General features: G+C 41.8%; 1 pseudogene; it reads left to right on the forward strand.

Moving 5' to 3' along the window:
• Window positions 1-2,962: 2,962 nt before the first annotated feature.
• LOC144299435 (large ribosomal subunit protein uL11-like) lies at window positions 2,963-11,088 on the forward strand (annotated as a pseudogene).

Consider the following 11,088-nt stretch of genomic DNA (forward strand, 5'->3'; position numbering starts at 1 on the left):
TCAGAAACCATTCTCATTGTTCATAGATGTATATTTAACAAGCATTCCAAGATACTCGTATGCAAGATAGTGTTAAGAAGCGTCTGTTATTGTATTAATATGAAATTAGTTTTGAAAATATCCCCTTACATGTAAAGAGAGTAACATCTTCTAACTTAATCATTCCCACATCCCACTAACGATCCAAGAACACTGAGAAACAGATTCAAAATTGCAATCCATTTGTGGTCACAACAGCCTGCTTTGGAGCAGTGACATGCTGTGACATGAAGAGGTGAGGGACAACACGTAACCAGTAGATGTCAATGTGTAATTCAGCCTGGAGACTGTATGATTTGAGCATCATGGTTCCTGAAGACCGTGGGCTCTCAGGGAAATGTCAAGAGACATAGGATAGCATAATTATTATCTGTCTGATGGCTCCTTCTAAATAATGTTGTGCAACACTTGACATTATACTTGGATGGTTTCTCTTTGTTTTGCTTTAAAATATATTATATTTATTAAATATTACTAAAATCTCATTGTAATAAAAATAGTATTTTAGTTCTTTTTACATCAACAATGATATTAGGGGCACCTGAGTGGGTCATTTGGTTAAGCATCTGTCTTCAGCTCAGATCATAATCTTGGTGTCCTGGGATTGAGCCCCACATCCAGCTCCCTGCTCAGCTGTGAGCCTGCTTCTCCCTGGGCCTATGCCTGGCTCTCTTCCTGATTGTGTACACTCTCTAAAGTCAGAAATCACTCTGTCAAATACATAAATAAAATATTTAAAATAAAAAACAAAAGAAACAATGATATTAAAGGTAAATGAAAATTACAATCATATAAAGTGGAGCCACGGACATAATTTATGCACTGTAGATTATGTTTAAGGAATGAGGAATAACTTTGTTTAACTCATGCTCACCAGCACTTATACCAAATTATTTGTTCATATCTGCTGCTGCATCCTTGCCACAAAGATAACTCCAGGTTCAAAGGCTTCTCTAGACAATCCCTTCAAACATTTAAGGAGGAAATAATGAGAATACTACAGAGAAGCAGGGAGGAATGAACAACTTTGAGTATACATTATAAAGCTTATTTTCCTCATTTATTATACCCAGACTCAAATTTCAAAATAAAAGATATTAAAAATCCATAAGTTTCATGAAGATAGGAACCGAAATATAATGAAATATTTGCAAATGCAATTTGACAGATTATCAAGAGTGGTCATTTTAGACATTTAATATGTGTAACACTTAAAATCAATCAACTTCTCAGGTATCCTGCTCAGGAGAGAGCCTGCTTCACCCACCCACCCGCCCCCCACTCATCTGTCTCTCTCTTACTATCCCAATTCTCTCTCTCAAATAAATAAATAAATCTTTTATAAAGATATAAAAGAAAATCAGGGCAACCCGGGTGGCTCAGCGGTTTAGGACCGCCTTCAGCCCAGGGTGTGATCCTGGAGACCCTGGATCGAGTCCCACGTTGGTCTCCTTCATGGAGCCTGCTTCTCCCTCTTCCTGTGTCTCTGCCTCTCTCTCTTTCTGTGTATCTCTCATGAAAAAATAAATAAAATCTTAAAAAAATGAAAACAGTAAATGTAATACATTTTATAAGAGAATAAATTAAAAGATATGGCCATCTCAAGAAATGTACCATGACTCATCTGAAACATTTATCCTAAAGTTGTCTGAGGGAAGAATGTGATCAAGGTCATATATCTTTTACCTCAGGTCCTTATGAGCCTAGAGATTTCGTGACTATTTGCATATATACCAAAGTTGTTTGGGGCCCATTGAGAACATGATTTCTGCACGCCTATCCCATGCATGTGGAAACAATGATAAAACTTCACACTCATCTTCCAATTGAAGGAAAGCAAAGAGTACGAATCTACAAGTGAAAATAATTGGGTACATTTGATGGGATGAGCACTGGGTGTTATTGCTATATGTTGGCAAATTGAACTCCAATAAAAAGAAATTAAAAAAAGAAAGAAAATAATTGTGTACAATATAAACAGTGTGTGAAGCAACAAATATCCTGAGAGGAATGGGAAAACAAAAATGCACAGAAACCATGAATTTATGAGATATGTCTCACTTCCAAACCTAAAGAGCTATGTCTAATATTCACCAGTAAATGTTCCACCAGGCAAAGCTGTTTGCTTTTCACAAAACACTCGGTCATATCTGATCCCAAACTGATTGTAACAGCATCACTTGAACTTTAAAATCATTGCTGAACTGCTGTAAGCCAAGAAGCTTACTTCTGGACAGTATCCAACTCCAGCAATCCCTCATGATCTGCTACAAGCCCCTCAAACCAGCTCCACTGTCTTCTGATCAGTGATGCTTGACAGGATAAATACTTAACTTTCACCTTGTGGTAACTTCTCTGGTGACACCCGAATAGGTCATTTCTGTACATGTTTGTCTTTTCCATAGAAAACCATCACTTCAGAGAATGAGGAAGCAGAGTAATCGTGTGCAGTGTGTACGAATCATGGTATCTAGAGATCAGACATGGGACTGTGAATAGACATGGCCCTGATGAGCTGGTGAAGGCCCCTGAGATCCCAGGTCTTTGGTCCAAGGTGGGCTTGGTGCCTGTGACCAGTGGGGAGCTATGGGCCCGTGATCCCTACATAGCTGCTCAGTGAGGACCCTTCACTCTGTGTATTGGGCCCTGTGCTCCTTGTTGGGGCTCAGCAGCTGTGTCCTCTCAAGCCTGGAGGAGTCCCCTAAGCAGACACTTGTATGTGGTCTCAGCAGGTGCATTGTCCAGGGCTCTCCCCAGGGGTGAAGCAACTCCCAACCTCCACAATGTGGTGTGAGCTGACCTCCAGCACCAGGGCTCAGGGAGGGGCTGGGAAATCACTAGATGGACTTCATTTGCATAGACACCCCTCTTGTAGAAAAGAGTGGAGGACAAAAAGAGTTCTGGGGCCCCACCTGGTGTGGGGATGGTCATCATCACCTGTACTCCTGTCTCTTGGTGTATTTCTCTCAGTGCACAGGTACAGACAGACAGGCCACACATACCAGGTCCCATTTCCTAGGCTCCATCAGCCCCTCTGTCTCAGATGTTGGGAAGTTTTGCTTTGGTCTCTGCTCCATTACACATAAGTGTCTCTGTTTGCAGGTCTCTGTCCCAGCCTGTGCTGACCCAGTCGCCCTCCCTCTCGGCATCTTTGGAACAACAGTCAGACTCACCTGTACCCTGATCAGTGGCTCCAGTGTTGGCAGCTATTACATCAACTGGTTCCAGAAGAAGCCACGGAGCCCTCCCCAGTATCTCCTGTACTACTACTTAGACTCAGATAAGCACCAGGGCTCTGGGGTCCCCAGCTGCTTCTCCTGATCCAAGGATGCCTCAGTCATTGGAGGACACCCTCATCTCTGAACTGCAGCCTGAGGACTAGACTGACCTTCGCTGTCTAATCGGAAACAATAATGCTTCTCACAGTGACACTGACAGTTTGGGACATGGGACAAAATCCTTCATCTGTTCAGATGCTTCTTCCATGAAAATTTATAACGTGTAAAATAAGTAGTATATCTAACATGTACTTAAAAGTACCGTCTGGTTCATAATGGGCCTATTCTCAATTATCTCTTAAAGCTCTATATGTCCTCAGAAATAAGAAAACAAGAATAAAACAAAACACTTCCATGTGGTAACAGTCATGTTACTTGGGTTTCCAAATGTCATAAAACCAGAGTCTGTGCTACGAAGATTTTTTCTCCTGAAATGAGGACAATGAGCTTTTCCTTGACTTTATCTCCCTCAGAGGTCCAGGATCATCTAAACAGGGGGTGCAGTCCTTCCCAGCATGGATTCAGCACCTCCAGGGCTCAGAGCAGAGCCTTCCCTTCCCTCACAGGCTCCACTGCTTAGAAGTGACCAAGGTTCACTGTGTCTTAGGCCTGAACACTAGGATGTGGGATATTGTGTGAGGACACGGGTCGTAGGCAATTTCCATTCTCAGAGCTGGATGGGATCCCTCGCTCAGCACCTGAGGCTTGGGTTTTGCACTTGAGGAGAAGGGGGCCCGTCAAAGTAGGAATTTGGGGCCTATGGCCATGAACCATTTTATGGGCTATGAGATTTGGGGGATGTTGCACCATTACTGGGAAAATGCTCAGCCTGCCTCAGTGAAGTTGGTTGATGTGGGTGCATGAATGAACATTTGCTATAGCTGCCACCAGGTTGATGGAGACTCCTGTGAGTGGGTATCCTGAGCCCACAGGTACTGACTCTGTCTCCCTCTTCCCTTAGTCCCCATTGGAGCTTTTCCATAATCCAGGGCTGTAGGGGATGTGAATATCAAGAGTAAGAACTCTCCCATGTGTACATGTATCACTGCCCTAAGGAATCTCTTGATGACCCCAGATCCAAGGTCATCTTCTCTTTCACAAGAGCAGTAGAAACACAGGGGTTACCATGGCAATGTTACCACAGCTCTCAGGCAGAGATCCTATATTGTGACCCAGAACAGCACTGAGAGACCAGCCAGGGATTCAACCCTAATTTTCCAGGCCCAGGTGTGTTGACAAAAACGTCTTTGACCACCTTGGGCTGCAACCTGGGGAGAGATTGATCATCATTGCTGTAGAGCCACATACGATCAATATCACCCAGATAAGTTCTGTTTCCCAGGGACATGTGATAACATCTACTCTTCACGTCCTTTATTTTCTTCTATTTATTTATTCATGAGAGACACACAGTGAGAGAGGAAAGACACAGGCAGAGGGGGAAGCAGGCTGCATGCAGAGAGCAAACGTGGGACTGGATCCCGGGTCTCCAGGATCACGCCCTGGGCTAAAGGCGGCGCTAAACCACTGAGCCACTTGGGCTGCCCTACTATTCACCTCTTATTCCATCACTCCCCTGTCCCAGCCTCTAAGCAACACAGGCTCAGAATCTGGCTTTGAATGCTTTGTATCTCACTAGAAACAGAATTGTTTAAATTTAATTTCCAGACTTGTTTAAATTCCAATGAAAATACCTCCTTTTGAAGATATTCATCTCCCAATGAAAAAATAGTTACATGGATTTCAGAAGCGATATGACCCACACTATTGCTGTGTTGGAATGAGAAGAAGGGCAGTTGTGCAAGATGTGTGACCAGGGGAACCAGTTGGCATACTGCCTAGCCCTGCCTGTCCACTGGTACCATTCTAGGGATTTAGTGAGAATTCCCTGAGTTCTGGTATTTTGTGATAATGTTTTTCTCTCTTTCCTTTCAGATTGGAGCTTTGGGAGCTCCTGAATTACAGGATGCTGGGTCGTGTCATCCCAGTGAGAAGATGTGAACAGAACCCTTACCAAAAATGTACACAGAGAACAATTGCACCTGTGTAAAGATTTCCCACATGAAAAGTCACTGGGGGACTACACACCGAAACAGTGAGGTAGCAGCAGACTCCCATCAGCAAGGAGAAAATTCAATACCACGTCAACATCAGATGGTGCCCAGGATGTGGGGCAGCAGGAACTCTCCTTCACTGCTGGAGGGAATGCCAAATGTCCAAGCTGCTTGAGAACATAACTGGGTAGTTTCTTGCAGAGCTAAACGAAATATTTATTTATTTATTTATTTGTTTATTTATTTATTTATTTATTTATTTATTTTATATTTATTTATTTATTTACTTTTATTGGAGTTCAATTTGCCAACATATAGCATAACACCCAGTGCTCATCCCATCAAGTGCCCCCTCACTGCCCGTCACCCAGTCACCCTCAACACCTGCCCACCTCCCTTTCCACCACCCCTTTTTCTTTTCCTAGAGTTTGGAGTCTCCCATATTCTGTCTCCCTTTCTGATAATTCCTACTCATTTTTTCTCCTTTCCCCTTTTTTCCCTTTCCGTATTTTTTATATTCCCCAAATGAATAAGACCATATTATGTTTGTCCTTCTCCGATTGACTTATTTCACTCAGCAGAATACCCTCCAGTTCCATTCATGTCAAAGCAAATGGTGGTTTTTGTCATTTCCAATGGCTGAGGAATATTCCATTGTATACATAGACCACATCTTCTTTATCCATTCATCTTTCGATGGACTCTGCGGCTCCATCCACAGTTTGGCTACTGTGGACATTGCTCCTATAAAAATTGGGGTGCAGGTATCCCAGAATTTCACTGCATCTGTGCCCTTGGGGTAAATCCCCAGCAGTGCAATTGCTGGGTCATAGGGCAGATCTATTTTTAATTATTTGAGGAACCTCCACACAGTTTTCCAGAGTGGCTGCAACAGTTCACATTGCCACCAACAGTGCAAAAGGGCTCCCCTTTCTCCACATCTTTTCCAACATTTGTGGTTTCCTACCTTGTTAATTTTCCCCATTCTCACTGGTGTGAGTTGTTATCTAATTGTGGTTTTGATTTGAAGTTCCCTGATGGCAAGTGATGCAGAGCATTTTCTCACGAGCTTGTTGGCCATGTCTCTGTCTTCCTCTGTGAGATTTCTGTTCCTGTCTTTTGCCCATTTCATGATTGGATTGTTTGTTTCTTTGGTGTTGAGTTTAACACGTTCTTTATAGATCTTGGATACTAGTCCTTTATCTGATACGTCATTTGCAAATATCTTCTCCCATTCTGTAGGTTGCCTTTTAGTTTTGTGGACTCTTTCTTTTTTTTTTAAAGATTTTATTTATTTATTCACGAGACACACACACAGAGAGAGAGAGAGAGAGAGAAGCAGGCTCCAAGCAGGGAGCCCGACATGGGACTCAATCCTGGGTCTCCAGGATCAGTCCCTGAGCTGAAGGCAGCGCTAAACAGCTGAGCCAACTGGGCTGCATGTGGACTGTTTCTTTTTTTTATAATTTTTTTTATTTATTTATGATAGTCACAGAGAGAGAGAGAGAGAGGCAGAGACACAGGCAGAGGGAGAAGCAGGCTCCATGCACCGGCAGCCAGACGTGGGATTCGATCCCGGGTCTCCAGGATCGCGCCCTGGGCCAAAGGCAGGCGCCAAACCGCTGCGCCACCCAGGGATCCCATGGACTGTTTCTTTTGCTATGCAAAAGCTTCTTATCTTGATGAAGTCTCCATAGTTCATTTTTGCTTTTGTTTCTCTTGCCTTCATGGATGTATCTTTCAAGAAGCTACTGTGACCAAGTTCATGGTGAATAATTTTCTTAATGTGTTCTTGGATCCTATTGGGTAGTATCTTGTTGAGAATTTTTGCATCCATGTTCATCAGGGATATTGGTCTGTAATTCTCCTTTTTGTTGGGGTCTTTGTCTGGTTTTAGAATTAAGGTGATGCTGGCCTCATAGAACAAGTTTGGAACTGTTCCATCTCTTTCTATCTTTCCAAGCAACTTTAGTAGAATAGGTATCGTTTCTTCTTTAAACGTTTGATAGAATTCCCCTGGGAAGCTATCTGGCCCTGGACATTGTGTCTTGGGAGGTTTTTGATGACTGCTTCAATTTCCTCCCTGGTTATCGGCCTGTTCAGGTTTTTTGTTTCTTCCTGTTCCATTTTTGGTAGTTTGTGGTTTTCCAGAAATGCATCCATTTCTTCTAGATTGCCTAATTTATTGGCATATAGCTGCTCATAATGTTTTAAAATTGTTTGTATTTCCTTGGTATTAGTAGTGATTCCTCCTTTCTCATTCATGATTTTATTAATTTGAGTGTTTTCTCTCTTCTTTTTAATAAGGCTCACTAATGGTTTATCTATCTTATTAATTCTTTGAAAGAACCAACTCCTGTTTTTGTTAATCCATTCCACAGTTCTTCTGGTCTCTATTTAATTGGGTTCTGCTATAATCTATTAATTTCTTCTTCGTCTGGATGTAGGATCTATCTTCTGTTTTTTTCTCCAGCTCCTTTTGGTACAAGGTTAGCTTTTGTATTTGAGTTCTTTCCAGTTTTTGGATGGATGCTTGTATTGCGATATATTTCCCCCTCCGGACTCCTTTTGCTGTATCCCAAAGATTTTGAATGGTTGTATCTTCATTCTCAACAGTTTCCATGAATCTTTCTAATTCTTCCCTAATTTCCTGGTTGTCACTTTCTTCTTGTAGCAGGCTGGTCCTTAACCTCCATGTGTTTGAAATCCTTTCAAACTTCTTGTGATTTAGTTTTAGTTTCAAAGCATTCTGGTCTGAAAATATGCAGGGGACATTCTCAATCTTTAGTATTGATTAAGATCTGATATTTGACCCAGTATGTGGTCTATTTTGGAGAACGTTCCATGTGCACTTGAGAAGAATGCGTATTCAGTTGCGTTTGGATGTAAATTTCTATAAATATCTGTGAAATCCATCTGGTCCAGTGAATCATTTAAAGCTCTTGTTTCTTTAGAGGTTTTGTGCTTAGAAGATCTGTCGATTCTAGAAAGTGTTGTGTTCAAGACACCAAGTATAAGTGATTTATTATCTAAGTATGTCTTAACTTTGGTTATGAATTGATATCGTTGGCTGCTCCCACATTCGGGGCATAAATATTCATGAGTGTTAAGTCCTCTTGTTGGATAGATCCTTTAATTATGATATCATGTCCCTTCATCTCTTACTACAGTGTTTGGGATAAATTTTAATTTTTCTAATATAAGGATGGCTACCCCTGCTTTCTTTTGAGGATCATTTGAATGGTAAATGGTTCTTCAACCTTTTATTTTCAGGTTGCAGGTGTCCTTATGTCTACAAGGATCTCTTGTAGACAGAAAATAGGTGGGTCTTGCTTTTTTATCCCATCTGAAACCCTGCGCCTTTTGTTTTTTTTTTTCCCTGCGCCTTTTGATGGTGTCATTGAACTCATTCACGTTCAGATTTCCTGTTGAAAGTTATGAATTTAGTGTCATCAAGATACCTATTCAGTCCCTGTTTTTGTGGATTGTTCCCTTGGACTTCCTCTTTCTTTTACAGAGTCCCCCTAATGATTTCTTGCAGAGCTCGTTTGGTGGTCACATATTCTTTCAGTTCCTGCCTGTCTTGGAAGCTCTTTATCTCTCCTTCTATTCTGAATGATAACCTTGCTTGATCGAGTATTCTTGGCTGCATGTTCTTCTCATTTAGGACCCTGAATATATCCTGCCAGTCCTTTCTGGCCTGCCCGGTCTCTGTGGAGATGTCTCCTGTTGACCTAATACTTTTCCCCATAAAGGTTAGGGATTTCTTGTCTCTTGCTGCTTTAAGGATTTTCCCTTTATCTTTGGTATTTGCAAGTTTCCCTATTGAATGTTGAGGTTTTGAATTTTGATTTTATTTTTTTGATTTTAGGGGGAATCTTTCTATCTCCTGGATCTGAATGCCTGTTTCCTTCCCAATGTTAGGGAAGTTCTCAGCTACGTTTGTTTTTTTCTTTTTTTATTTTATATTTATTTATATAGTTACACACACACAGAGAAAGAGAGAGCATAGGCAGAGGGAGAAGCAGGCTCCATGCACTGGGAGCCCGATGTGGGATTCGATCCCAGGTCTCCAGGATCGCGCCCTGGGCCAAAGGCAGGCGCTAAACCGCTGCGCCACCCAGGGATCCCCTCAGCTACGTTTGTTCAAAGACACCTTCTGCTCCTCTATCCTTTTCATTGCCCTCTGGAACCCCAATTAAATGTAGACTTTTCCTGTTGAGGCCATCATTTATTTCCCTTAACCTTTCCTCATGATCTTTTCATAGGTTTTCTCTTTTTTCCTCAGCAGCCTTCCTTGCCATCAACTTGTCTTCTATGTCATTCACTTGTTCTACCTCGTTAACCCTTGTCGTTAGGACCTCCAGTTTGGATTACATCTCATTTATTTGATTTTTATTTTCAGCCTGATTAGATCTAAATTCTCCAGTTATGTAGTCTCTTGAATCTTTTATGCTTTTATTTCCAGATCCACTAGTAGCATTATCATTGTGCTTCTGAATTGGCTTTCTGACATCGAATTGTATAATTCGATGTCAGAAAGTCAATTGGAAAGGTACAAATATTATATGGTCTTATTCATTTGGGGAATATAAAAATTAGTGAAAGGGAATAAAGGGAAAAGTGAGAGAATGAGTGAAAATATCAGTGAGGGTGACAAAACATGAGAAATACCTAACTCTGTGAATTGAAGAAGGGGTAGTGGAAGGGGATTTGGGCGGGGAGTTGGGGTGACTTGGTGATGGGCACTGAGGGGGGTACTTGGGATGAACACTGGGAGTTATGCTATATGTTGGCAAATTGAACTCCAATAAAAAAAAATTTTAAAAATACAAATTCTGTAACTCTGTGGGAGAGAGTACTGTTTCTGATTCTTTTGTGGTGAGTTCTTCCTTCTACTCATTTTGCTCAGTGCAGAGTGGCTAAAAGCAAGATGTACTGCAAAATGGAAGGAAAAAAATTAAAATAAGATATAACAAACAAAGAACAAAAAAACAAACCAAACCAAACAGAAACAAACAAACAAAAAAACCAAGGAGGGGTATCCTCTGTTCTATATATTGTAAGTCCCTGAACTTCCCCTGGAGCTTTCCAGCACTGCTTGGTCAAGAACTTGCTCTTCCGCTTTTGGCTCGGAGGAGGCAAAGGTGCAACTGTATTTGGTCCTCCCGAATCCGGGTTCATCCGACACCAGCTGCCTCCACTATTCCGCCTAAGTTCAATCCCAAAGAGATCAAAGTCATGTTCCTGAGGTGCACCGGTGGTGAGGTTGGTGCCACATCTGCCCTGACCCCGAAGATCAGCTGCTGGGTCTGTCTCCAAAAAAGGTTGGTTATGACATCGTCAAGACAACTGGTTATTGGAAGGGTATAAGGATTACAGTGAAACTGATCATTCAGAACAGACAGGCCCAGATTGAAGTGGTACCTTCTGCCTCTGCCCTGATTATCAAAGCCCTCAAGGAACCACCAAGAGACAGAAAAAAGCAGAAAAACATTAAGCACAGTGGAAATATCACTTTTGATGAGCTTGTCAATATTGCCCAACAGACGCGACACGGATCTCTAGCCAGAGAATACTCTAGAACCATTAAAGAGATCCTGGGGACTGCCCAGTCTGTGGGCTGCAATGTTGGTGGGTGTAACCCTCATGACATCATAGATGAAATCAATAGCTATGCAGTTGAATGCTCAGAGAGTTGACCACAAAGGAAAATA

The sequence above is a fragment of the Canis aureus genome, chromosome 27 (genome assembly GCF_053574225.1).
Source record: "Canis aureus isolate CA01 chromosome 27, VMU_Caureus_v.1.0, whole genome shotgun sequence".
Taxonomy (NCBI): domain Eukaryota; kingdom Metazoa; phylum Chordata; class Mammalia; order Carnivora; family Canidae; genus Canis; species Canis aureus.